Source organism: Sus scrofa, chromosome 13 (assembly GCF_000003025.6).
Source record: "Sus scrofa isolate TJ Tabasco breed Duroc chromosome 13, Sscrofa11.1, whole genome shotgun sequence".
Taxonomy (NCBI): Eukaryota; Metazoa; Chordata; class Mammalia; order Artiodactyla; family Suidae; genus Sus; species Sus scrofa.
This window is the reverse complement of record NC_010455.5, coordinates 54,383,085-54,410,329: the sequence shown is the minus strand read 5'-3', so window position 1 is coordinate 54,410,329 and position 27,245 is coordinate 54,383,085.

Genomic DNA, 27,245 nt, shown 5'->3' with positions numbered 1-27,245 from the left:
CATGGAGACTTTATGTACCTAGAATTGAGCCAGGCAACCTACATACATTCTCTTACTTATCTTCACAACAAATCCCCAAAGTAGGAAGTACCATTACTGTACTCAAGAGACAAAGCTGAGGCTCAGAGAAGTTAAGTAACTTGTTCAACAACACGCAGCTCAAAAAATGGTAGACATCAACAGATAAATTGATGAACAAAGCATAAAAAGGAATGATGTATTAACATAACATTGTAAGTCAACTATACTGCAATAAAACTTGTTTTTTAAAGAAAGGAATGAAGTAGTGATACATGCTACAACATGGGTGAATCTCAAAAACATCATGCTAACTGAAAGAAGACAGACAGAAAAAACTACATGTAGCATGATCCATTCATAAGAAATATCCAGAATAGATGAATCCAGAGAGAAAGAACTCAAATGGGCAGCTGCCAGGGGCTGAAGGGAGGAGTGGAACAGAGAGAAATTCTTAATCAGTACAAGGTTTACTTTGGGAGGATGGAATTTTTTTTTTTTTTTTTTTTTTTTTTTTTTTGTCTTTTCTAGGGCTGCTGGCACGGCATATGGAGTTCCCAGGCTAGGGGTCTAATCAGAGCTACTGCTGCTGGCCACAGCCACAGCAACGTGGGATCTGAGCTGCGTCTGAGACCTACACCACAGCTCATGGCAATGCCGGATCATTAACCCACTGAGCAAGGCCAGGGATCGAACCAACAACCTCATGGCTCCTAGCCGGATTCATTAACCACTGTGCCACAATGGGAACTAGAAATATTTTGAAATAAGACAGAGACAGTAATTGCAAACCAGTGTAAATAAACTAAATGTCGCTGAACTGTTCATTTTTAAAAGGTTAATTTTTATGATAGGTGAATTTCTCAATATTTTTTTTTTTTAATGACAGAGCTGGGAGTTTAAACCAGGGACTCTGACTAAGAGGTCTTCTTACATCAGTGATTCTCCAAGTGTGACTCCTGGACTGGCAGTAGCAGCAGCACCTGAAAGCTTGTTAAAAATGCACATTCTGATGAAATAATGCCATTTGCATCAGCATGAATGGACCTAGAGATTATCATACTAAGTGAACTAAGTCAAAGATAGATATCATATGATATCACTTATACGTGGAATCTTTAAAAATGGTACAAATGAACTTATTTACAGAACAGAAACAAACTCACATAGAAAACAAACTTATGGTTACCAAAAAGTAAAAGGGGTGGGGAGGGGGTCAATTAGGAGCTTAAGAGTCAAACACTGCTGAATATAAAAGAGATAAACAACAAGGACCTCCTGTACAGCACAGGGAACTGTATTTTTTTTCAAAAAAAAAAATTTCACATTCTGAGGCCCCCATCCCAGTCCTCCTAAATCAGCAGCTCTGAGGCAGGGCTCAGCAATCTGGGTTTTCACTCCCTCCAAGCAATTCAGAAGTGCTAGAGTTTGAGGACCACTGCCTTGTGCCCAGAAATCAAGTCTTATTCTCAGCAGCACTTAGCCAGTCTCAAACCAAACACTCCACAAGAAAAGGAACGAATGCCGGATTCACTGAAATTAGGAGTGCAAGGGCTGGTGTTGGGGTGGGTTTACATGGGTTTCCATTATTATGCGCACCTGTTACCAGCCAGTAGAGGGTGGGAGCATCCTACTTTCAAGGTGTGCGGACTCTCCCCATAGCACAATCCAGACCTGGGCATCACTGCCCCGGCAAGGGATGGCTTTGGCAGGCCTGGCACGTCCATCTTCATCTGGCTTGGGTGGGCTGGGGCATGTGCCCACCAGACCAGCTGAGACCAAACTGGCAAATGTTTCCTCAAGATAAAGCAGGAGGAGGTTCAAGGATGGTGCCAGCAGCACTGAAGCTTATAAGTATCCCTAGGCACCAGTGAGTTCCAGCCCTGTCCCTTTTTCAGGACCAGGAAAGCAAACCCAGTGAATTTATTAGCAAAAGCAATTAGACACAGAATCAAAATTATGTTCTTCTTTATACCAGGTTTAGAGTTTTAGTTCAACCCCAGGGACAAACCACTTGAAATTTCATTCTAAAAAAGAATTCCTAATGAAAGAACCAAAATGACCCAACCTAACCCATAGGGTTCCCTGTCCAATGTTTTCATGGAACATTAGTTCCTAAAGATGTTACTAGGTATTTGGAAAAAGGGGGGTATAGTCAAGTGAACTTGAGAAAAGGTTTTTCCCTCCTCTGAACTTTTGGAGTTTAATATTTCACAATGCACATCAGCATATTAAAGGCTCTGCAAAATCCTACAACACCAAATCCAAGCCATCACAAACCCCAGGCCTATTTAAGAGGTGACAGTGCACAGCAGGCAAGTGTAAGCTCTGGAACCAGTATCTGGGTCTATATTCTGACTTGGCCCTTGACTGTGTGACCCCAGAGAAGTTCCTCACCCTCTCTGGGTTTGTTTTGTCACTGATGAAAACTGAGTTCACAGAGGTGTTATGAGGATCACTGAGTTAATGGAGATAAAGCAAATACGACAGTGCCTTACATCACTTAGTACAGATTCAACAAATGTTCAATGTGTATACACACACAAACACACATTTTTAGATTACTTAACTGATGTAAAACAATGTCTTATATGTAGACCCTGCTGTGGCTCAATGAAAACAAATCTAACTAGGAACCATGAGGTTGCGGGTTCAATCCCTAGACTCACTCAGTGGGTTAAGGATCCAGCATGGCTGTGGTGTAGGCCGGCAGCTATAGCTCCAATTGGACCCCTAGCCTGGGACTCTCCATATGACACGGTTGCGGCCCTGAAAAGCAAAAAAAAAAAAAAAAAATCTTATAGAACCCAAGTTCCTCTGAGAACAATTTAGGAAATTTAAGAGCTATGACCTTAGCTTTGTTGGATGAACAGGCAAGAGCTTAGAACCAACTGCCTCTTTAAAAGAAAACGGGATGCAGTCGAGTGAGAGTATATTCATAATTCTGGTTGGAGCTCTTCACCTACATGCCCATTCTCCCCATTTTCCCAAGATGATTCTAGAGAGTTCCTGTTGGGGCTCAGTGGTAATGAACCCAACTACAATCCATGAGGTTGCGGGTTTGATCCCTGGCCTCACTGAGTCTGGGATCAAGCATTTCTGTGGTGTAGGTTGCAGACGCAGCTCCGATCTGGTGTTGCTGTGACTGTGGCCTAGGCCAGAAGCTGTAGCTCTGATTCGATCCTTAGCCTGGGAACTTCCATATGCCAAAAGTGTGGCCCTAAAACAAACCGAAAAAAAAGGATGATGCTATATATGCGCTATATATGGGATCCCTTTGGAATGACCCGTAGATGTACAAAGAGAAGTCAAGGAGAGGAAAGCAAGGAGGAAGACTTGCAATAAAGATTTTGAATCTAACTCATGAGGCCAAAGAGGATGACACAAGATACATCTTTGAGGTTTGCCCACAGCCAATCATGAACTTCACAGAGATCTGGCCATGACTTGACCAAAAAGCTCTGTCCCTCAGCCTTGCACGACAAGAGAACAAGGCTTAGCGGACACCCAAACACCCATCAGAGGTGGCTCCATCTCAAGGGACCACAGGCAACATCATTTCAGAGCATCAACCTGGGGCAGTTCCTACCCTCCTATGGCTGAGGGCTTCTGGCTCCTCAGACCTCAAGTCCAAAGCTTTCGGAGTTGTTGACCTCTGAAGGCTGCTGCATCTAAAATCAGCAGAGAAAAGGCAATAATAGACAGGTGTATTATTGCCACAGCCTAGGAAAACTGAGTAAGGCTGACAAGCATCTCAGGAAGCACAGGAATTTCTTCATATTTATTCAAGAAATAGTTATTTAACCTTAATATGTATTAAGTTCCATCCTAAGAGGAATTATGGTAAGGAGAAAAACAGACCATGTCCCTGCTTTTCTGGAGCCTTCATATGACCAACTCTGGGCTCTGAGTTAGTTAAGGAGAGATGGGTGGGTGGGTAGGTGAATATTCACTGTTGAATTCCTGTACTAAGCACTTTACAACCATTATCTATTTGGTCTTCACAACAGCCATAGGCAGGCATTACTACTTTCTTCCTTTAAGAGATGGGAACACAGAGACTCAGAGAGGTTAAGTCACTTGCCCAAAGTCACACAGCTGGTCAAGACTGCTGCTGAGCAAGTAGTAATTTTAGGCAGCCTGATTCCAGAGGCCACATTCAACCACATCATGCTTTTCTTCTTCTTTTTTTAAAAAATTTGCAATTATTTTTATTTTTTTAATTTTATAATGATTTTTATTTTTTCCATTATAGCTGGTCACATTGTGCTTTTCAAGAAAGAAAGAGATATGGAAATGTCTGACCTTTACTTCTTTTTTCCCCCAAGTGAGAATCATTTCGGTATTCTGATCCCCAAAGGGATTTAATAGGGATAATTTAACATTCTCTGAATTTTTTTTTTTGGTCTTTTTTGGGGCCACACCTGTGGCATATGGAGATTCTCAGGCTAGAGGTCTAATCAAAGCTACAGCTGCCAGCCTACGCCAGAGCCACAGCAACGAGGGATCAGAGCTGCTTCTGCGACCTACACCACAGCTCATGGCAATGCTGGATCCTTAACCCACTGAGTGAGGCTAGAGATTGAACCCGCAATCTCATGGGTCCTAGTCAGATTTGTTTGCGCTGCACCACGACGGGAACTCCAGCATTCTCTGAAATATTTCACCCTTTTGCAATGACCATGAAATATCAGAAAATTTTTTTATTTTTCACTGTTTTTTCCCAAATGAAGCATAAATAAAGCTGGTTACAGAAATGCACACAGTGGAGTTCGCACTGTGGCTCAGTGGGTTAAGAATCTGACATAGTCTCCATGAAGATGTGGGTTCAATCCCTGGTCTTGCTCAGTGGGTTAAAGACCTGGCGTTGCAGCAAGGTGCAGTATAAGTCACAGATGTGGCTTGGATCTGGCATTGCTGCAGCTGTGGCATTGGTTTCAGCTGCAACTGCAATTCAACTCCTAGCCCAGAAATTTCCATATGCCACAAGTGCAGCTGTAAAAAGAAAAAAAAAAAATGAAATGCACAGAGTGCAGAAAGGTTTTTGTGTCATTCCTAACAGCAAAGCTCTGAGCAGCTGCTATGAGGGACACAGAGCAGATAGGAGGAGAGACCAACACCTCACCTGCCTTCCTGGAGCTGACATCCTGGCAGGGGAGAAGGCTAGGCGCTTCATGGAGGGGTGGGGTTGGGGGTGGGGAGGAAGGCAGCCTGGCCTGGGCAGCATCAGGGCAGGGCGGGTCTCTAAGGAAATGAAGATCAAGCTGGTGAAGGAAGGAGAGGCAGCAAGTGGGTGGGGTGAGCCATCAGGAAAGAAGACTCCTGCAAAGGAAAGAGTCTGTGCAAAGGTCCTGAGACAGGCAGGGACAGAGCTGGTTGGAGGAAAGGAGATGGCCTGTGGTCTCCAAGAGTGAGCAGATCAGGTTGGTGGGACAGGAATGGTGGGACAACACAAGGCCTTGTGAGCATGTCACATGAGGACTAGAAAGCTTCAGCTTTGGAGGGGCGAGCACCATCCTAGGGTCTGAAACAAGAGAATCCAAATATAAATTCACACAGATCCCACCATCCAGACATGACAACCAACTGTCAATATTTTGCTGTGGATCCTTTGGAAACTTTTTCTAGGCACTTATGGTCACAAGCACAGACTGAGAACTTTTGTAAATGCAGAAGCAGAGAACAGAGTCTCTTTTATTTTACTTTATTTTATTTTTTTGTCTTTTTAGGGCTGCACCAGAGGCATATGGAAGTTCCAAGGCTAGGAGTCAAATTGGAGCTGCAGCTGCTGGCCTACACCACAGCCACAGCAATACCAGATCCAAGACACATCTACAACCTATGCCACAGTTCATGGGCAATGCCAGATCCTTAACCCATTGAGTAAGGCCAGGGATCGAACCTGCATCCTCATGGATACCATTATGGTTCTTAACCCACTGAGCCACAATGGGAACTCCCCACAGTCTCTTTTTCTAGTCTGCTTTTTGCTCTTCACAATGTGTGGCCGTCATCATTTAAGGTCGATGAATATGACTCTGGGGCATGATTTTAATAGTAGCTTGATATACCATTTTAGTAAGAGACCAGACTTTAGCTGATACACAGATTCTGTTGATAGACACCTAAGTGGTTTCCATTTTCCTCCTTTTGTGGACAAACCACAATGACCATCCTGGAGCATGCATCAGCCCAGATTTTTCCCTCCAACTCAGCGCGGCTGAATGCTCTTTTCCTCAGCTCTTTGGTTGTCCCAAAAGTTCAGCTTGCCCTTGATCTGAGGGCTGGGTGTCTGAGGGCCAGTTAGGTTTTTTTAAAAAAAAAAAAAAAGATGGAGGGCTTGCTTGGGGCAGAGGTAAAGATGGCCATTTTCTACCCTGACCCAAAGCAGATGGTGGATCCAGAGAGAGATTAGAATAAAAAGTGAACTGGTAGCTGGGTCTGCCTTTGGGAATCAGGGAGGCCAGGAAAGATGAATTAGATGTTAAACCAAAAAAAAAAAAAAAAGTGAAATGAGCTGGATTCCAGCCACAAGCTCAGCTTGCATCCGAGAGTGGCACACATGTCCAGGAGCTGACTCAGAGAGGAGAGTTTCAGGGGAAGCGCAGGGTAGTGGTGACAGAAGGTTACATCCTGCCTGCCTCACCTCTACCCCCCACCCCACACACACCCTCCAAGGCTCTCTCGCCCACCAGAGCTCTGTGCTCCAGCCTCTCTGGCCTCCTGACTATTCATCCACCTGCCCATCCATCCCCATCCCAAAGCTCTGCACTGGCTGAACCTCCTTCTGGAATAAACCTCCCCCTATCCTCCTGCGGATAGAAACGTCTCACTACACAGGTTTCCTTCTCCTGTCCCCTCTCCACAAAGCCTCCACTCAACATCCTACTTAAAACAGTCCTTCCCTGCACCAGCCTCATGACTGTCAATCAAATTTTCCTCTTTATTTTCTCTAAAGCATCCATCCAAAGTATCTTGGTAATAAAAATACAAAAGAGATTCAGGTCAGCTTGAAAGAAAACACTCCTTGTCTCCTCACCTCTGTCCCCCCTAAGATAATTCTTAGGACATTTTAATCTCCCCAAAGAAGGAGTTCAGGCTTTATTCCAAAGTCTGGTTCCAGCTCTAGGCATATTTATGGTTATAATTTTTAAGCTGTAAAGTGCTATGTAATAGGCCTGATGTATTGTGGGCAACAGATAAATACTCATTTAAGGAGAAAAATGGGTGAATTGTATTATTATTATTTGCCATCTTGTATTTTCTTCTTTTATCTACCTAAAGCAAGGCTAAGGACTGTTCAAAAAGGGATACCTAAATGATTTGACAATATTTCCTACTTAATGCTTCTGCTACTCAGTCCTTGTGTCCCAGTTTTTGTCACTAAGTACCTTCTGTTTTGCAAAAACTATTTCAAGTGTGGAAATGAGAAGGAATCATGGAGTGAAGACAGACACCTGAGCTATAGAAAGCAGAATTCTAACAGAAATGAATACTACAAGGGCAAAAACATGCTTATATTTTCCCTCATTACTCATTGTCCATCCTCTACTCCTCTTCCATATTTCTAGATGTTTCTACCCATAAACCAAAGGAATATAAATCCATTTTGCTAATCTTTTTCATACAATTGCATTCCCAAAGCTATACCTCTCCTGGCTATCATTTTAAAACAACATCAGAAAATATAGAACAAGGAGTTCCCATTGTGGCTAACTGGGTTAAGAACCCAGCTAGTATCCATGAGGATGCCAGTTTGATCCCTGGCCTCGCTCAGTGGGTTAAGCATCTGGCATTGCCACAAGCTGCGGCATAGGTCGCAGACTCGGCTTGGATCTGGCATTGCTGTGGCTGTGTTGTAGGCCAGCAGCTGCAGCTCTGATTTCACCCCTAGCCTGGGACTTCCGTAAGCCACAGATGCAGCCATAAAAAGACCAAAAAAAAAAAAAAAGGAAGAATATAGAACAAAACAAAACAGTCTGTATCAATTAAAAATATGAAATAAAGGAATTTGTAGCAAAGAAAAAAAAAAACAAAGTATCTTGGTTTAGGAGTTCCCACTGTGGCATGACGGGATTGGTGACATCTCTGAAGCGCCAGGATGCAGGTTCAATCCCTGGCCTGGCACAGTAGGTTAAATGATCCAGCATTGCTGCAGCATAGGTCACAACTGAGGCTTAGATCTAATCCTTGTCCCAAGAATACCACATGCCACAAGGTGGTCCAAAAAAAAAATGTGCCTGGCTTTTACTTTACTTGTTGAGAGTCTGCCATCCCCTACCAGAAGGTATATGCCATAAGGAAAGGGGTCTCCTCCTCCTTATTCCTTACCTCATCCCCATCACTCAGCATACAGTCTATGAGTGAATGAATGAATGAATAAATGAAGGCATACAGGCCCAGGTTCAAATCCAAGTTCTACCATAACATGACCCAGGGTAAAAAGCTAACTATGCTAAGTCAGTTCCTTATTTTTCTAATGGGTGCAAGAAAGCTCCCACCCTGTTAGATGGTTGAGAAGACTGAGATATTGCCCACAAAGCCCAGAGACCAGTGCCCGGCAGGGTAAGTGGAGAACAAAAGTCTTCCTAGAGCAAACCCAGCTATGACAGGTTCTGTTGCTACCTCCTATTCTTCCCTGTGCTTCCAAATGCATAATTTTACCAGAACAGGCACGGCACCGGTCTCTTTATAGCTGCTATAGACAGTTGAAGATAATTATGAAACAGGTTCTGGGGACCAAGTATTATTAATTGTCACTTGTTTACAACTCAGCTCAAAGATCAGTTTTTAAAAACTAACAGGGCCTCTGAGGAAGGTTCTGACTTACTCATTAATGCAGGAAACAAGCTTCTGTCCACTGTCTACTTAGAGCTGTAAAGGCCACTTGATTATAGCTAACTGCGTCCACACCCATGAGCTGCCCAGTGGTGTGAATTATTTACAGATCCTAATGTTTGCATTATTGGATGTGTCTCTCCTTGAATACTCAAATTCCCAGCAAGAACCCTCCTGCCTTATCTCATTAGCTGCTCCACATGGGGAAGGGAGATGACAACCCCTCTATTATACAGAGAGGGTAGCAAATAGGCCTCCCTTTTTCCAGAAAGGGAAGGAGGAACTAGGTAGTTTTCAAAGCTTGGTGCTCCCTCTGGTGGTCATTATTCAAACTGCAACACCAGTATCCACCCTCGTCCCCCAGTGCCTGCCCCTGGGAAACAATGGTAAATGGTCTTAAGACACAGAGACCACCTTTTACTCCAGCTGAATGAAGGATAATCCCTCCTCACGTGTGCCTTTTATTAAGTTATATGTGATGGGGGAGGGCAATGAGTACAGACTTGTAAGATAATGGGAAATAAGGCTGATGCCAAAATAAGGCCACACCTCCAATCCAATGTTTTGCTGTGAATTTCAAAGCAAACGTGAACCTTGAGGGGAAGGGGAGGTGAGGGGAGTGGGGCCTTTGTTTATGCTGAGCAAGAAAGGACTTCCTGCTGCTAAGAGGACCAGATCTGAAGCATTCACAGACTCCTTGGGCCGCCAACTTTTCTTATGCAATTGCCATCCCCTTTGATGGGGGGGGGCAAATTTAAGGAAATAAGTGGAGGTGATTTCCCTGGAAATCCACCCGGGCGGAACATGAAGGGAAATGGAGGCTTGGGGCAGAAAGCTGGGGCTGGGTCCTGCCAAGCGGAGGGAGACAGATGCCAGCTGTGTGATGGCTGCCTAGACCCCAAAGGAGGATCCCAGATCCTGTGAATGTGGGGGCAGAGGGGGGGCCAGCACCCACTGGAAATCAGGAAAAACCCAACACAGTTCAAGCTCTGGACAACTTTAAAGGTGTAGACATTTCCCAGATTTCCCAGCCAGAAATCAGTATCTCCCCCTCCGGTTTTGTTTGTTTGTTTGTTTGTTTGTTGTCTTTTTGCCTTTTCTAGGGCCGCACCCGTGGCATATGGAGGTTCCCAGGCTAGGGGTCGAATCGGAGTTGTAGCCACCGGCCTACGCCAGAGCCACAGCAACGTGGGATCCGAGCCACAACTGCAACCTATACCACAACTCATGCCAACGCCGGATCTTAACCCACTGAGCAAGCCCAGGGATCGAACCCGCAACTTCATGGTTCAGGTTCATTAACCACTGAGCCACGACGGGAACTCCTTCCCTCTCTTTCTTGATAAGTGTTTTCCTCCGCTCAAGTATAAAACTGCCCAATTTTCTGACCCTGTTCTGGAAAGAGAGCTGGACTCTTTGCTACACCCCACCATGAGTACCAACCAAAATGCCCCTTTGTTCATCCTAAGCAGCCAAAACCTAGACACCAGGCTGAAGGCCATCAATGGGAAGACTGTTGAATCAGAGTATGTTTCCCATGCCAAGGAGAACTCTGCCCTATGAGAAAACAGGAGTGTAAACTTGGTCCCCAGACCAAAAGGGGTGGCCGTGTGTGTTGGTGAGGGAGGAAAGCTGTGGAGTCCTGTGCAGGATACCCAGAAGTGGCATTTATGTATGGGATGCAGGGAGTTCCCATTGTGGCACAGAGGAAATGAATCCGACTAATAACCATTAGGTCAGAGGTTAGATCCCTGACCTCGCTAAGTGGGTTAAGGATTTGGCTTTGCTGTGGCTGTGGTGTAGGCCAGCAGCTGTAGCTCTGATTCAGCCCCTAGCCTGGGACCCTCCATATACTGCAGGTGTGGCCCTAAAAAGCAAAAAAAAATTTGGGATGTATTTGCATGAACAAGAGTAGGCTACAAACAGATGACATGGCCACTTCAAGCGGGCAAGATGGGGGTGAGGCGGGGGGGCGTTTTCTTTCTGTTCTGTATCTCATTGGTTAAGAAGATGCTCCAGTCCTTTCGGAGGCATCTTTCCCAACTCCCCATAATCAGGCACCCTCTCTCCTGCCTGTATTTCCCTGCTGGAACTGCTGCCATCTTCTTCAGCCTATTTCGGCACTCCTGTCTGGGTCTCATTTGCCCCTAGATTTTGAGCATTTGAGCTCCTATACCTAGGCCAGCCCGTATGCAGTGGGTGCTCAGTAAATGCTTTCCAAAGCTCAGGAATGGGAGGAATCACTTAATAAATCATTTGGGGATAAATTCCTAACAACTAGGGGAAATGACTGGAAAAGCACACAAATTAAATCCCAGGTGAATTCAACAACTCAGTGGAAAGCACCAAACATTACCCACTGCTGTGATGCGGATTCAACGCCTGGCCCTGGAACTACCTCATGCCAAGCACAGGGCACCCCTGGCGGTTTGTATACTTCAGCACCTCCTCCTGGCAGAGGGCTTGGTACTGGATGGATGCTGAGCCCCACCCCAGAGTTTCTGATTCTGTAGGACTGCCATGAGGCATGAGCACTGGCACTTCCAGCAATTCCAACGTGATGCTGATGCTCAGGACCACACAGCCCCACACTGAGAACAGCTGCTCTGTGATTTTCGGGCTGCTGACTCCCTTTTAAGCAAAGAAAGAAATGACACACAGAAAAGTAAGATTGAACCCAGAGATCCCAGTTGTGGTTACCCATCAGAATTACGCCCTGCCTTCAGCTGCTTGAAATACAGCATCCCAAGTCTGTTAAGCGTCCCAGGCCTGTTATCTGAAGCTAAGGATAGAGCCCCAGAATCTGCATTTTTGGAAATAATTCTCCCCCCACCAAGGGAGTCTAAGGCATAGCCAGATTCGGGAACTGCTGGATTTACCTGTACATAATTTAAAATCTTATGGGCTGAGAAATAACACCAAAACATAAAAAACAAAAAGGTAGAATGTGCATGAAATACAGTAGGTTAAGCGACTCTGCTTTAGAGAGAGCTTGTTCAAATGTCTAAGAAAAAATTCAAATCCGCAGTACTTAAACAGAAAAAGACTTGAAAAGACGGTTCTATTCATACTACCAACTGCCCATCGGCCCCTGCAGGAACTTTCTGGAACTCTCTACAGGTTACTTGTCTGACCAAACGATTCCCAGTGCTTCCTGCCTGTGGACCCCCGTGTACCCAGAAGGAAGGTTTTAGAGCAAAGGGACCTTTCACCAGCCTGCTCCCATGCACCAGGCCCTCGCCTTCATAAGCCCAGCAGGGCTCCGGCACCCAGGAGAGAGGGGGCCATGGCAACATAGGTCCTAAGACCATCAGTAACAGCAAGTTCCTCCTCTGACTCAGGAGAGCACCAAGAGCTAAGGTGAGTTCTCATTCAAGTCCTGGGAGGAAGGAGTCTTGACATGAGGAAACTCAGGCACAGAAAGGTGCAAGTCATACCAGCAGCCCAGACACAAGGAAATCAGGGGCCCTGGAAACTATGACATCTCAGCCCACCACATCCTTCAAAAGTGACATTTTTGGTTTATGTGATGTCCATGTAAGTGCGGCTTTAAGACCACCCCCACCCAGCACATTAAGCCCCTTAAGACTCTCCACGTCAATACCAAATAAAACAAACCAGTTCTGGGGCCCCAGGCGTGAGCCCCTCCCTTGACCTCATAATGAATCCATGAGATTATGCAGTTCTCCCCATTTTACAGACAAGGAAACCAAAGTCAGAAAACTTGGGCGATTTACCTGAGGTCCTGCTGGATGGGTTTTTGTTTGGTTGAAGACTCCAGGCTGGGATTCCTTTTGCTGGTTTTTCCAAAATAAAGAGGCAGCTTCAGGCTAGGGGAATACCGTTCCCGATGTGGTCTTTCCTGCTCCACCACGGTCAAGTGAGGTCCTGACGGTCCCCACAGTCTGGGCTCAAGGTCAGGCATCACCCGGTGGGAGCAGCAACCAGGAGACGCAGGCCCAGGGATCGGGCAGGATGTGGGTCTTAGCATGCAGCAGATGGGGCAGGCCAGCTCCTCAGCCTCCTGGAAAGAGGAGACACCTCTGCCACCCAGGTGTGCCTCCTGAGACAGGACGAGGCCCAGCAGAAGCAGAAGAAGGGAGGCCTTGGAGGAACCGCCAGGCTCCATGGACCCTGCGACGGCCTTGGGCTCAAGCCCCGCCCCCCAATTCCCACTCCCACCCCATCCCCGCCCCCTCCACCCCCCCCCGCTCATCGTTCCCTCACAGCTGTGCAGCACCCTGCAAGGGTGACCGCCTTCAAACTGCACATGCGCACATACATACGATGCCCAATTCAAGTGGAATTTCAGAGACAGAGTGAAATATTTTAGGTTAAGTCTATCCCAAATGTTGCATGGGACATACCCATACTAAAAAGTTACTGCCTTTCTGAAATTCCACCTGGAACAGGCCATCCTGTGTCCTGCCTGGTAGCCCTGTTTGCTTGCTTCCCTCAGACCTCAACGGGCAGAGAACTCTGCTTGTATGTGACTGGCTGGAGGCCCCTTTAGCAGGCTCCAAAAGCAGATGCCCAGATTCTTATAAACAGATTTGCTCTGGGTCATGGCAAGCTCGAAAATCATGTGCTAAGCACTGAAGTTTCCACAATGACTTCTTCGTTGGTCCATAAGTTACATTTCCAAACACATAAGAGCATTTTTGTTCTTTTAGTTGTGGGCATGAGAAAGCTTGCTCTGTACCACTCTGCTGTTCCCTGTGCTCCAGCCCCACTCAGGGGCTGTATTCTGCTCTGCAGGCAGAAGTGATGGACTCAGAGCCCCTACAGACCAGGTGTGCCCACTTTGCTTCTTCCCTTCCCCCCAGCACCATAAGGAGCAGAAATAATGACCCTCCCCATCCTCACGTGTCAGGAGCACCAAGCATAAGAGGCCGCGTGACCAAGAGCCTCCTGGAGCCCAGGTGTGGCTCATTTCCAAGAGTTGCCTCAATTAGGGCAGGTGGGAGGGGCCCTGGAGATGCTCTGGTCCACTGCTTCTTTGGCTATCCTGGCATCAGAACCCTGACCCTTAATTAAAACTCAGGTTCCCAGGATCCCCCACCGGGGCCCCAGAATCCTGAAGCCCCAGGTTGGGGGGTTTTGGAGCAGGCAGAGCACCGAGCAGGAGCATTATTCTGAAGTGGCAGAGATGAGGCCTAGCCCCTACTCCCGTCACCCTCTCTCGATGCCCCTCCACCCCGGGGATCTCACACTGCCTCTCCTTTCAAGTTCTTCAGTCTCAAAGCTCAGTCCCTGGAGAGACTTAATCTAAACCCACGTAGTGTTTTCCATAATGCTTTTTTTTTTTCTTTTCTTGTTTGGCATGTGGAGTTCCCAGGCCAGGGGTTGAATCCCAGCTGCAGTTGCGACCTACACCACAATCCTTAACCCAGTATGCCGGGCTGGGGATTGAACCCTCGTTCCAGGGCTCCAGAGATGCCACCTAACCCACAGCACCACAGCAGGAACCTCCCCCATGTTGCTCTGTAATGAGCTGTTGTCTGTCACCTCCACCTGTCCTGGAGACCAGGCCTTCTCAACTCTCCTTTGACAGGAAGGATGTAGCTCTGTGCGTGTTTTGTTTTGCCATGCAAAGGTCAAAGGTGAGCCAGAAGGCAAAGGGCAACTCAAGTAATCACCATATCCCACGAGATGCTCAACTGCAAACCCACCATCTTCAAGACCTGACTCGCAAATGTGACCCATCCGGACTCTTCCCAAATCAATATATGGCAGTTGCTCAAGTCAAAAATCTTGGCATCACTCTGACTCATTTCCTCCCACTATCCAAAGCAATCTGTGCACAGAACTTGTCAGACCCACCTTCAATATGTACCCAGAATTGCACCCTTTATGTCTTTCTTTTTCTTTTTGATCTTTTTGGAGCCACTGTGACATATGGAAGTTCCCAGGCTAGGGATCGAATGGAGCTGCAGCTGCCGGCCTACACCATAGTCACAGTAACACCAGATCCAAGTCTCATCTACAGCCTACACCATAGCTCACAGCAATGCTGGATCCTCAACCCACTGAGCAAGGCCAGGGATCTAACCTGAGTCCTCATGGATACTAGCCAGGTTTGCTACCACCGAGCCACCACAGGAACTCCCAGTATCCTTTCTTTCACTGGAATCTTTTCTCTTCCCCTCTCTCTCCCATTTCTTGGCATTGCTCTCAATTTCTATCTCCATCTCATCGTGAGGTTTTATTTTCTCCAGGAGGCTTTCCACTTTCTGAAATTATATCTCTTTCCTTGTGTGTTTATCTTGCCTCCCCCCACCATCCCCACAAATGTAAGCTCCATGAAGACAGAGACACTGTCTTGTGCACTCCTGGAGAGAGAAATCAATGAAGGAACTAGAGAGAGAATTTGTGTTCTTAAAAAAAAAAAAATGGGCAGCAAACCCAGATTTCAGCCACAGAAAATTGAAAATGGACGTTCTGTTCTGCCTTTTCTCTGATTCTCTGCCTCTGTTTCTCAGTGAGTGTTCTTTAGGTCCTTGTCCTCATTCTCACACACCTGAGTATGACCTACCCCACTCCCCTTTCAGATCCTAAGTTTTGTCCTTCAGCATGGTTTTGGTATATTTCACTCCAAAGCTCTGTCTTTAAGCTTCCATATGTGTCTGCATATCTTCTGTTGTGGTTACTTTGAAGTTTGTTGAATTGTTTTGTTTTGACAGGACTGTCACATCTCAAAACTTATTGCTGACTAAAAGCATATGCACGACCTTTTTTTTCCTTCTTTTTCTTTAATTTTTAAGAAAAACTCCATCACCATCTTGCAACTAAATGTAGGACCACGAGAGGGCACCCTGAGGCCATGTTTTGCTTTGTGTAAAATGGATGGAAAAACACCTGGACCCTTAATCTTTCTTCATTCATTTTTCATTGGTCCCACACCCTTCCAGGAGTAGGCTTGGAGAACATTAATAATAATGACAGTAAATAACAAATTGCAGGACTTCAGTTAATAGTGACATAACAAAAGTACCGTATTTACTCAAATATTCTAAGTTCTTTATCAGGATTGAGTGAAAGTGTTATATGTGAAACAGGTCAAAGCTATAAGCATAGATCAAAGAAACCCAAAACTCCTGTAAGTTATGGCCTTCAGGAGAATTTGCTCCATCATAGAATCTCCAAACCAGACTAATGGAAGAGTTGAAAGGGATAAAGGGAAACTTAGACTCTTTTGTCACCAACAGAGCCATCCTACTCCATCAACTTCTTAGGTAGTAACACAACTTGTTTGTCACCTTCAATAATACTGTAAATGGGATGGTTTGATGAATTTGGAAGAAGTGGGGGAAGGGAATAGGAAAAGGTTTTAAACATGTAAGTAGATGTTATCAGTTGCCCTAACATAGGGTTGAGGCAAAAAGGAAAACTGACATTGGAGAACCCTTTTGATATTTATTTAACTGTGTGTCATTAGAGAGATCCATTAACTCCTCTGCACCTACCTTTTTTATAAATTTCTACAATGAGATAATAGTCCTTCTGGTTGTTAGCGTTGGGATGCTAAAAAAGTCACACTAAATTACTTCACATGCTCATGGTGGACAGGTGAAATGACTGGACAAATGCCACCTCTGAGTGTCCATAAAGGAAATGTCTCTATGTTGCTATGGATTATGAATTAGGTCCCCTTTGAAATTCCACAAGACCTTCCAGGAAAGATTTAAGGAGTTTCAAATTCAAAGACCTAAAAAGTAACACCCCTTGATAACTGCCTTCCTTCAGACTGTCCTACTACAGTAGAGAGAGAGGTGGTTAAGGACTTACTCTTCTATCTTGTTGATTTCAACATCCAGTTGATGGCTGATCTAAAAGAATTTTCAAAATACTTTAGAAAGCATTTGAATGACACAGGTTTCACAGATCACCCAAAGCCTGCTTATTACAAAGTTTAGGGGTGAAGGGAGGAGCAGGGAAGAGGGGACTGGGCCACATTCTTCTTTAAAGGAGTCTTTCTCCAAAAAACACTGCGAGAGTTAACAAGAGGTTCCTCAAGAATTCACTGGATGATCATATCTGCCAAATGTAATTTTAAAGTTTCCAGCAATTGCAGGAGTTTGTAACCCAGGCTTGTGAAATGCTACCTGGCAACTCCATTGCTTAATACACAAAGATGTGGTTCCCAAATTTGTGAGTTTTATTAACTAAGACATTTCGTTTTCTTTTTTTTTTCTTTTTGTTTTATGACCCACTCCCAGCATGTAGATGTTCCCAGGCTAGGGATGATTCAGAGCTGTAGCTGCCACCCAATGTCACTGCCACAGCAATGACAGATCCAAGCCAAGTCTTTGACCTACACCATAGCTCATGGCAACACCAGATCCCTGACCCACTGAGTGAGGCCAGGGATCAAACCCATGTTCTCGTGGAGACTATGTCAGGTTCTTAACCCACTGAACCATGACAGGAACTCCTAATTTAAATGGCCTGAAATAGAGTATGTGGCTTGCCTGACAGATAATTTCCCATCATCTCTTCCACCACATTCCTGGGGGCAAAGGAGCCTGTTTCACACAAATTCTTTAAGAAATACTTCAAATCCAATGGTTAAGTTGTTGGTTTCTGGGGAAGAGGGCTTGATTTTAAATCAGACTACTCACACTGAGCAAATGGCCACAAGTCAAAACATCATGAGGTCACTTTAAGGGAAACTGGTTAAAGAAATTATGATTCATCTACTCCTGAAATTCTACAGCTGTTAAAACGACTGGAGTGGTTTTCCAGGTATGAAAGCAGAAAAAGTCTCACACAGATATAATAAATTTGGAAGAAAAAATGAGCAGGGTTATCTCAGTGTGTGTTATGTGCATTTATTGTGGAAAAGGAAATCGGGGGAGGAGGGAAAAACATTGTGCATGCAATAGTCTTAGGTTATTTTCAGATACAGCAAATTTCTTTAAAATTCTGACTTTTAAACCCATATGCATGTATTGCTTATGTGGGCCAGACTCATTTCTAATGGTTAATATAACAGCCCTGTGAGGTTGGGACACCAACTTCATCTTACAGATGTAGAAATCATACAACAGCCAGTGGCAGATTTGGGACTGAAAGTCAGGGATCTTTGCTTCAAGCACTAAACCTGGCTGGGAAGGTTTAGGGGCTGAGGGGGCAGGGATTTAACTGAGGGGTTTGAAAGCAAAAGTAGTAGGACAGAAAGTCTGATATATATTATTTTACTTGAATTTTTGCCAGGTGTGCATTGTCTAGCTTCTAAAAGAAATTTTTTTTGTCTTTCTCTCCTTTTAGGGCCACACCCAAGGCATATGGAGGTTCCCAGGCTAGTGGTCCAATCAGAACTGTAACTGCCAGCCTACACCAGGGCCACAGCAACACAGGATCCAAGCTGTGTCTGCAACCTACAGCACACCTCACAGCAATGCCGGATACTTAACCCACTGAGCGAGGCCAGGGATTGAACCTGCAACCTCGTGGATGCCAGTCAGATTCGGTAAACTGCTGAGCCATGACAGAAGCTCCTAACATAATTTTTTTTTTTTTGTCTTTTTGCCATTTCTTGGGCTGCTCCCATGGCATATGGAGGTTCCCAAGCTAGGGGTCTAATTGGAGCTATAGCCACCAGCCTACACCCAGAGCCACAGCAACGTGGGATCTGAGCCACGTCTGCAACCTACACCACAGCTCACAGCAACGCTGGACCCTTAACCCACTGAGCAAAGCCAGGGATCGAATCCGCAACCTCATGGTTCCTAGTCAGATTCGTTAATCACTGAGCCATGATGGGAACTCCCTAAAATAAATTTTTAAAATGAATCACCACTACCTTTATAGGAAGAGGAAGAGATAGGAAAGCTCCCACCAAGGAAAGGCTGTGTAAGCCCATAACCAGAATACAGCTTTCTACAAGGCAGGAAGAGTGGCCACACCAGACACCAGCCCTGCTGGCACCTTGACCTTGGACTTCCAGTCTCCAGAACAGAGGAAGTCTCCAGAGTCTTCAGAAAGTCTGAAGAGGAGATGGCAATAAGATGGTGGAAGAGAAGGACTGGAGCTCACCTTCATTCATAAAAACAACAGAATTACAACCAAAGGCTGAACAACCTTCAACAAAATGGAATGGAAACTTTCAAAAAGATATCCTACTCTAGTGGACAAAGAGGAGGCTACATCAAGATGGTAGGAGGGGTGATTATGTGATATAAGCAACCTCATAAGAGAGGGGTGGGAAGCGCACAGACTGAAAAGTAACTGTATCACAGAGACTCACCTACAACAGTGACAGTTCTGAGCCCACTTCAAGTCCCCATGCCTAGGGATCTGGCATTGGGAGAAAGAGCCCCCAGAGCATCTGGCATTGAGGGCCAGTGGGGCTAGTGTGCATGAGCTCCATGGGACTGGGGGAAATGGAGACCCTTTATTATAGGGGTGCCAGAAGCAGGAGAGAGAGAGAAAGGGACAGAAAAAATATTCAAAGAGACAATAGCTGAAAACTTCCCTAACATGGGAAAGGAACCACTCACTCAAATCCAGGAAGCATGACGAGTACCATATAAAATAAACCCAAAGATGAACACCTTGAGACACCTATTAATAAAACTGACCAAAGTTAAAGACAAAGAGAAAATACTGAGAGGAGCTAGGGAAAAGAAACAAATAACATCCAAGGGAACCCCGATAAGGTTATCGGCAGATTTTTCAGCAGAAACTCTGCAGGCCAGAAGGGAGTGGCATGATATACCTAACGTGATGAAAGGAAAAAAAACCCAACCAAAATTACTTTACCCAGCAAGGCTCTCATTCAGATTTGAAGGAGAAATCAAAAGCTTTACAGATAAACAAAAGTTAAGAGAATTCAGCACAACCAAACCAGCATTATAACAAATACCACAGAAACTTCCCTAGGCAGAAAAGAAAAGGCTGCAATCAGAAACAAAAATACCACAAATGACAAGGTTCATCAGTAAAGGCATATATACAGTAAAGGAAGGAAATCATCCACACACAGTTATGCTACCAAAATCAGAAATCATGAGAAGAGGAGGGTACAAATGCAGGACACTGGAGATGCACTTGCAATTAAGAGTCCAACAACTTGAAACAATCTTGTGTATATATAGACTCCTATATCAAAACGTCAGGGTAACTGCAAACCAAAAATCTACACTTGATAAAAAAACAAATAAGAAAAATCTATTCAAATACAACACTAAAGAGAGTCACCAAACCACACGAGGAGAGAACAAGGGAAGAAGGGAAGAAAAAAGAGCAGAGGAACAGACAAGACTTAAAGTTAGAAGAAGGAAAGAAATCATAAAGATCAGAGCAGAAAACAATGAAATAGAAATGAAGAAAACTATAGAAAAGATCAATGAAACTAAAAGCTTGTTCTTGAAAAGATCAACAAAATTGATAAACCCTCAGCCAGACTTATCAAGCAAAAAAGAGAGAGGATTCAAATCAATAAAATGAGAAATGAGAAAGAAGAAGTAACAATGGACATCACAGAAATACAAAGGATCATAAGAGACTACTATATGCAAAAAATAGGCCAATAAAACAGAAAACCTAGAAGAAATGGACAAATTCTTAGAAAAGTACAATTTTCCAAGACTAAATCAAGATTAAATAGAAAAGATGAATGGACCACTCACAAGAACTGAAATTGAAACTGTGATTTAAAAAAAACTTCCAACAAACAAAAGTCCAGGATTAGATGGCTTCACAGGTGAATTCTATCAAATATTGAGAGAAGAGCTAACACATGTCCTTCTGAAACTATTGCAAAAGCCCACAGAGGAAGGAACACTCCCAAACTCATTCTATCAGGCCACCATCACCCTCATAACAAAGGTGATAACGAAACCAGACAAAGATACCACAAGAAAAGAAAACTACAGGCCAATTTCACTGATGAACATTGATGCAAAAAATCCTCAACAAAAGACTGGCAAACCGAATCCAACAAGACATTAAAAGGATTGTACATCATGATCAAGTGGGATTTATCCCAGGGATGCAAGGGTTCTTCAACATCCGCAAATCCATCAGTGTGATACACCGCATTAACAAACTGAGGAACAAAAACCATATGATCCTCTCAAGAGACACAGAAAAAGCCTTTGACAATCCAACACCCATTTCTGATAAAAACCCTTCAGAAAGTGGGTATAGCGGGAACCTACCTCAACATAATAAAGGTCATATATGGCAAACCCAGAGCTAACATCATTCTCAATGTTGAAAATCTGAAAGAATTCCTGCTGAGATCAGGAACAAGACAAGGATGTCCTGTCTCACCATTACTATTCAACACTGTTTTGGAAATCCTAGCCACAGCAATCAGAGAAGAAAAAGAAATAAAAGGAATCCAAATTGGAAAGGAAGAAGAAAGGCTATCACTATTTGCAAAAGACATGATACTATACCTAGAGAATCCTAAAGACACTACCAGAAAACTGTTAGAGCTCATCAATGAATTTGGCAAAGTCACATGATACAAAATTAATGCAGAGAAATCAACTGCATTTCCATATACTGACAACAAAAGATCAGAAAGAGAAATTAGAGAAGCAATCCCATTTACCATTACATCAAAAAGAATAAAATACTTATGAATAAACATACCTAAAGAGACAAAATAGAACCCAGGGATTAAGATGGCGGAATAGAAGGACTGGAGCTCAACTTCTCTCCTAAAAACAACAAAATTCATAACTAAAGGCTGAGCAATCTTCATTCAAATGGACCAGAAACCTTAAAAAAGATATCCTACTCCAGAAGAAAAAGAGGAGGACACATCAAGAGGTAGGAGGGGTGATTTCACGATATTAACAACCCCATACCCCCCCCCACTGGGTGGGAAGCTCCACAGACTGGAAACTAACTGGTTCACAGAGACTCACCTACAGGAGTGAGAGTTCTGAGCCCCACAACAAACTCTCACATGTGGGGATCTGGCACTGGGAGGAAGAGCCCCTGGAGCATCTGGCATTGAAGGCCAGTGGGGCTTGTGTAGCTCCATGGGACTGGGGGAAATGGAGACCCTATTTTTAAAAGGCACACACAGACTTTCACATGCACTGGGTCCCAGGGCAAAGCAAAGTATCCATAGGAATCTGGGTCAAACCTGACTGCAGTTCTCGGAGGACATCCTTGCAGGGAGCAGAGGAGATGCAGGGACTCGAAAAAAGGACCTTGCCTAATGGCAGAAAAACCTGAAGGCAGGTTACTAATCAAAGAAAGGCGCTCACCTGAACAGTACAAGCCGAAGATGGGCTTCTGGTCAGGATAAAAGCCTGCCTGAACAGTGCATGCCAAAGGTGGGCTTCTGGTCAGGCTGAAGCCTGCCTGTACAGTATAAACTGAGGACAGGCCTCAGGTTACACAGCTCTCATTCTGATGCTGATGGGGAAGAAGTGGGGCTTTCCTGGGAAAAAAATTTCCATGTTTGCGCTGGAGAACAGGGATTGTTTCTCGGGTGACCTAATCTTTCCTGTTTTATTTGTTATTCAGTTTTTCCTCAGTCTTTCCTGATTATTTGCTTATTATTCTTATTTTCCATTCTTATTTTCATGTGGTGATTTTTGATTTAACAAAATTACAACAATAATATAATAAGAATTTCATCCTGAAGAACTTTTCCCTGTTTAAATTCAACTTAATTAAAACATAGTGTTTTAACTACTAACTAGTTATACAGTAAACTTTAGAGTTAGAATCTTAATGAGGTTCATAGAAGTTAGACATATATTATTCTTGATCAAAAGACACCTAGCTATGAGTTATAGAAGGTTTTAAGTGGCAGCTAGTTAAGTTGGTTTATATTTTCTTACACTGTCCCTTGCCATAATGCTTTAAAGATAAGCACCAGTCTAAAAACAAGATTTGTGAATGCCAAATTCGTGTGTCTGTGACCTCTTCAACTTGTGGAGACTGGCTGGCCATGGGACTTGTACTGAGTCTCCTCCATTCCTAATGTAATGTATTGTACCTGACTGCCTTTAAATTGTACTCACTAAATTTAGTTAAAACAAAGATCTTAGAAGGTGATGTATAGCTGCTGTACCATGTAAAATTAACCGATGTACTTTTAACACTATGATGTAATCTGTAGTTAGAAACTGTCTATATAATCAACCACTTATGCCAATAAAATTTGAGCAGTCCAGAACCCTGAAAGAAGGGACAAAGAGGCTGTCTCCACTGTCCATCTCCTTCGGGAAAAAGTGTACACTCCCTGGCCACCAGAGCTGGCCTCTGGAACATCCTGGGAAAACAGGGGTGAATGTGGCTTGTTGTGAGGGAAGGACATTGGAAGCAAAGCTCTCAGGAATGTTCAGCAGTGTGCCTTTCTCTGGAGGTGACCATTTTGGGAAAATCTGGCCCCACCTGTCACTCAGCACTGAGAAGCCCCAGGGCAAACAACAATCCAGGTGGGATCACAGTCCTGCCCCTCAGTAAACAGGCTAACTAAAGACCCCTCAGGCACACAGCTGCCTCTAATCCCATCCAGAGACTAAGCCCCACCCACCAGAAGGATTAGAATCAGCTCCACCCACTAGTGGGCAGGCATCAGCCCCACCCATCAAGAAGCCTACAGCAAGCCCCCCATACCGACTTTGGCTGCAAGGGGGAGAGACATCAGAACTAAGAGAAGCTACAACCCTATTATCTGTAAAAAGGTCACCACACCAAAAACCTATAAAAATGAAAAGACAGAGAACTATAACTCAGATGAGGGAGAAAGGAAAAACCCCGGAAAATCAGCTAAGTGATGAGGAGATTCTCAGCCTCCAGGAAAAAGACTTTAGACTGTTGATGCTGAAGATGATGCAACGCATTGGAAATAAACTGGAGGCAAAGATGGGTAACTTACAGGAAACACTGAGCAAAGAGATACAAGATATAAAACTTAAGAAGAAACACAAAATACAATAACTGGAATAAAAAATTCACTAGAAGCAGCTAACAGCAGAATACAGGAGGCAAGGGGAAAAAATGTATACATGTAAGAATAACTTGATCCCCATGCTGTACAGCAGGAAAAAAAAAAAGAATACAGGAGGCAGAAGAATGAATAAGCGAGGTGGAGGACAGATTAGAAAAAATTACAAATGCAGAACAGAAAAGAGAAAAAAGATTGAAAACAAATGTAGAGTCTCAGAGAATTCTGGGACAATGTTAAGTGCACCAACATCCATATTATAGGGGTGGCAGAAGGAGAAGAGAGAGAGAAAGGGACAGAAAAAATATTCCAAGAGATAATAGCCAAAAACTTCCCTAACATGGGAAACAAACCACTCACTCAAATCCAGGAAGCACAACTAGTACCATATAAAATAAACCCAAGGAGGAACACCCCGAGACACATATTAATCAAACTGACCAAAATTAAAGACAAAGAGAAAATCTTGAAAGCGGCTAGGGAAAAGAAACAAATAACATACAGGGGAACCCCAATAGGGTTATCGGCAGATTTTTCAACAGGAACTCTGCAGGCCAGAAGGGAGTGGCCTGATGTACTTAACGTGATGAAAGGAAAAAACCTCCAACCAAGATTACTCTACCCAGCAAGGGTCTCATTCAGATTTGAAGGAGAAATCAAAACCTTCACAGATAAGCAAAAGCTGAGAGAATTCAGCAACACTAAACCAGCCTTACAACAAATACTAACGGAACTTCTCTAGGCAGAAAAGACAGCAACAGGAAACAAATATTCCACAAATGACAAGGCTCATCGATAAAAGTATATATACAGCAAAGATATGAAGTCATCCATGCAGAATTATATCACCAAAATCAGAAATCATGAGAAGAGGTGGGTACAAATGCAGGGCACTGGAGATGAACTTGCAATTAAGAGAACAACAACTTAAAACAATCTCATATACATATAGACTCATATCAAAGCTTCAGAATAACTGCAACCTGAAAACCTACAATTGATACACAAACAAAGAAAAATCAACTCAAATACCACACTAAAGATAGTCTTCAAACCAGAAGAGGAGAGAAGGAGAGAGGAAGGAAAGAAAAAAGAGCAACAAAAACAAATCCAAAGCAATTAATAAAATGGCAATAAGAACATACATATCAATAATTACCTTAAATGTTAATGTACTAAACGCCCCAACCAAAAGACACAGACTGGCTGAATGGATACAAACACAAGACGCATATATATGCTGTCTTCAAGAGACCCACTTCACTTCTAGGGACACGTACTAATTGAAATTGAGAGGATGGAAGAAAATATTCCACGAAAACGGGAATGAAAAAGAAAGCTGGAGTAGCAATACTCATATCAGAAAAAATAGACTTTAAAATGAAGATTATTTTAAGAGACAAAGAAGGTCATTACATAATGATCAAAGGATCAATCCAAGAAGAAGAAGATATAACAATTTTAAATATCTACGCACCCAACATAGCTTCACCACAATTCATAAGGCATCTGCTAACAACCTTAAAAGGACAAATCAACAATAACACAATCATAGTGGGGACTTTAACACCCCACTTACAGCAATGGACAGATCATCCAGGCAGAAAATCAATAAGGAAACCCAGGCCCTGAATGAAGCATTAAACCAGATGGACTTAATAGATATTTATAGGACATTCCATCCAAAAGCAACAGAATACACATTCTTCTCAAGTGCAAACAGAACATTTTCTAAGATTGATCACATCCTCGGCTACAAATCCAACCTTGGTAACTTTAAGAAAATTGAAATCATATCAAGCGTCTTTTCTGACCACAATGCTATACAACTTGAAATCAACAACAAGAAGAAAAACTGCAAAAAAACACAAACACATGGAGACTAAACAACATGCTACTAAACCACCAATGGATCACTGAAGAAATCAAAGAGGAAATTAAAAAATACTTAGCAGCAAATGACAGTGAAGATATGACACTCCAAAACCTATGGGATGCAGCAAAAGCCATTCTAAGAGGAAAGTTTATAACAATACAAGCCCACCTCAGGAAACAAGAAAAAGCCCAATTAAACAAGCTAACTTTACATGTAAAGCAGCTCAAAAGAGAACAACAGACAAGACCTAAAATTAGTAGAAGGAAAGAAATCATAAAGATCAGAGAAATCAATGAAATAGAAACAAAGAAAACCATAGAAAAAATCAATGAAACAAAAAGCTTGTTCTTGAAAAGATCAACAAAATTGATATACCCTTAGCCAGACTTATCAAGCAAAAAAGAGAGAGGACTCAAATCAATAAAATGAGAAATGAAAAAGGAGAAGTAGCAATGGACATCACAGAAATACAAAGGATCATAAGAGACTACTATATGCAACTATACGCCAATAAAACAGAAAACCTAGAAGAAATGGACAAATTCTTAGAAAAGTACAATCTTCCAAGACTAAACCAAGATGAAATAGAAGAGATGAATGGACCACTCACAAGAACTGAAATTGAAACTGTGATGAAAAAAAAACTTCCAACAAACAAAAGTCCATGACCAGATGGCTTCACAGGCGAATTCTATCAAACATTTAGAGAACAGCTAACACCTATCCTTCTGAAACTATTTCAAAAAATGGCAGAAGAAGGGATACTCCCCAACTCATTCTATGAGGCCACCATCACCCTGATACCAAAACCAGACAAAGATACCACACACAAAAAAGAAAACTACAGGCCAATTTCACTGATGAACAGCGATGCAAAAAATCCTCAACCAAAGACTAGCAAACTGCTTCCAACAATACATTCAAAGGATTGTACATCATGAGCAAGTGGGATTTATCCCAGGGATGCAAGGGGTCTTCACCATCCACAAATCCATCTGTGCGATACACCACATTAACAAACTGAAGAATAAAAACCATATGATCCTCTCAAGAGACACGGAAAAACCCTTTGACAAAATCCAACACCCATTTCTGATAAAAACCCTCCAGAAAGTGGGTATAACCGGAACCTACCTTAACATGATAAAGGCCATATATGACAAACCCACAGCAAACATCATTCTCAATGTTGAAAAGCTGAAAGAATTCCTGCTGAGATCAGGAACAAGACAAGGATGTCCACTCTCACCACTACTCTTCAACATAGTTTTGGAAGTCCTATCCATGGCAATCAGAGAAGAAAAAGAGATAAAAGGAATCCGAATTGGAAAGGAAGAAGTAAAACTATCACTATTTGCAGATGACATGTTACTAAACCTAGAGAATCCTAAAGACACTACCAGAAAACTGTTAGAGCTCATCCACGAATTTGGCAAAGTCACAGGATACGAAATTAATACACAGAAATCGACAGCATTTCTATACACTAACAATGAAAGAGCAGAAAAAGAAATTAAGGAAGCATCCCATTTCCCATCACATCCAAAAGAATAAAATCCCTAGGAGTAAACCTACCTAAAGAGACAA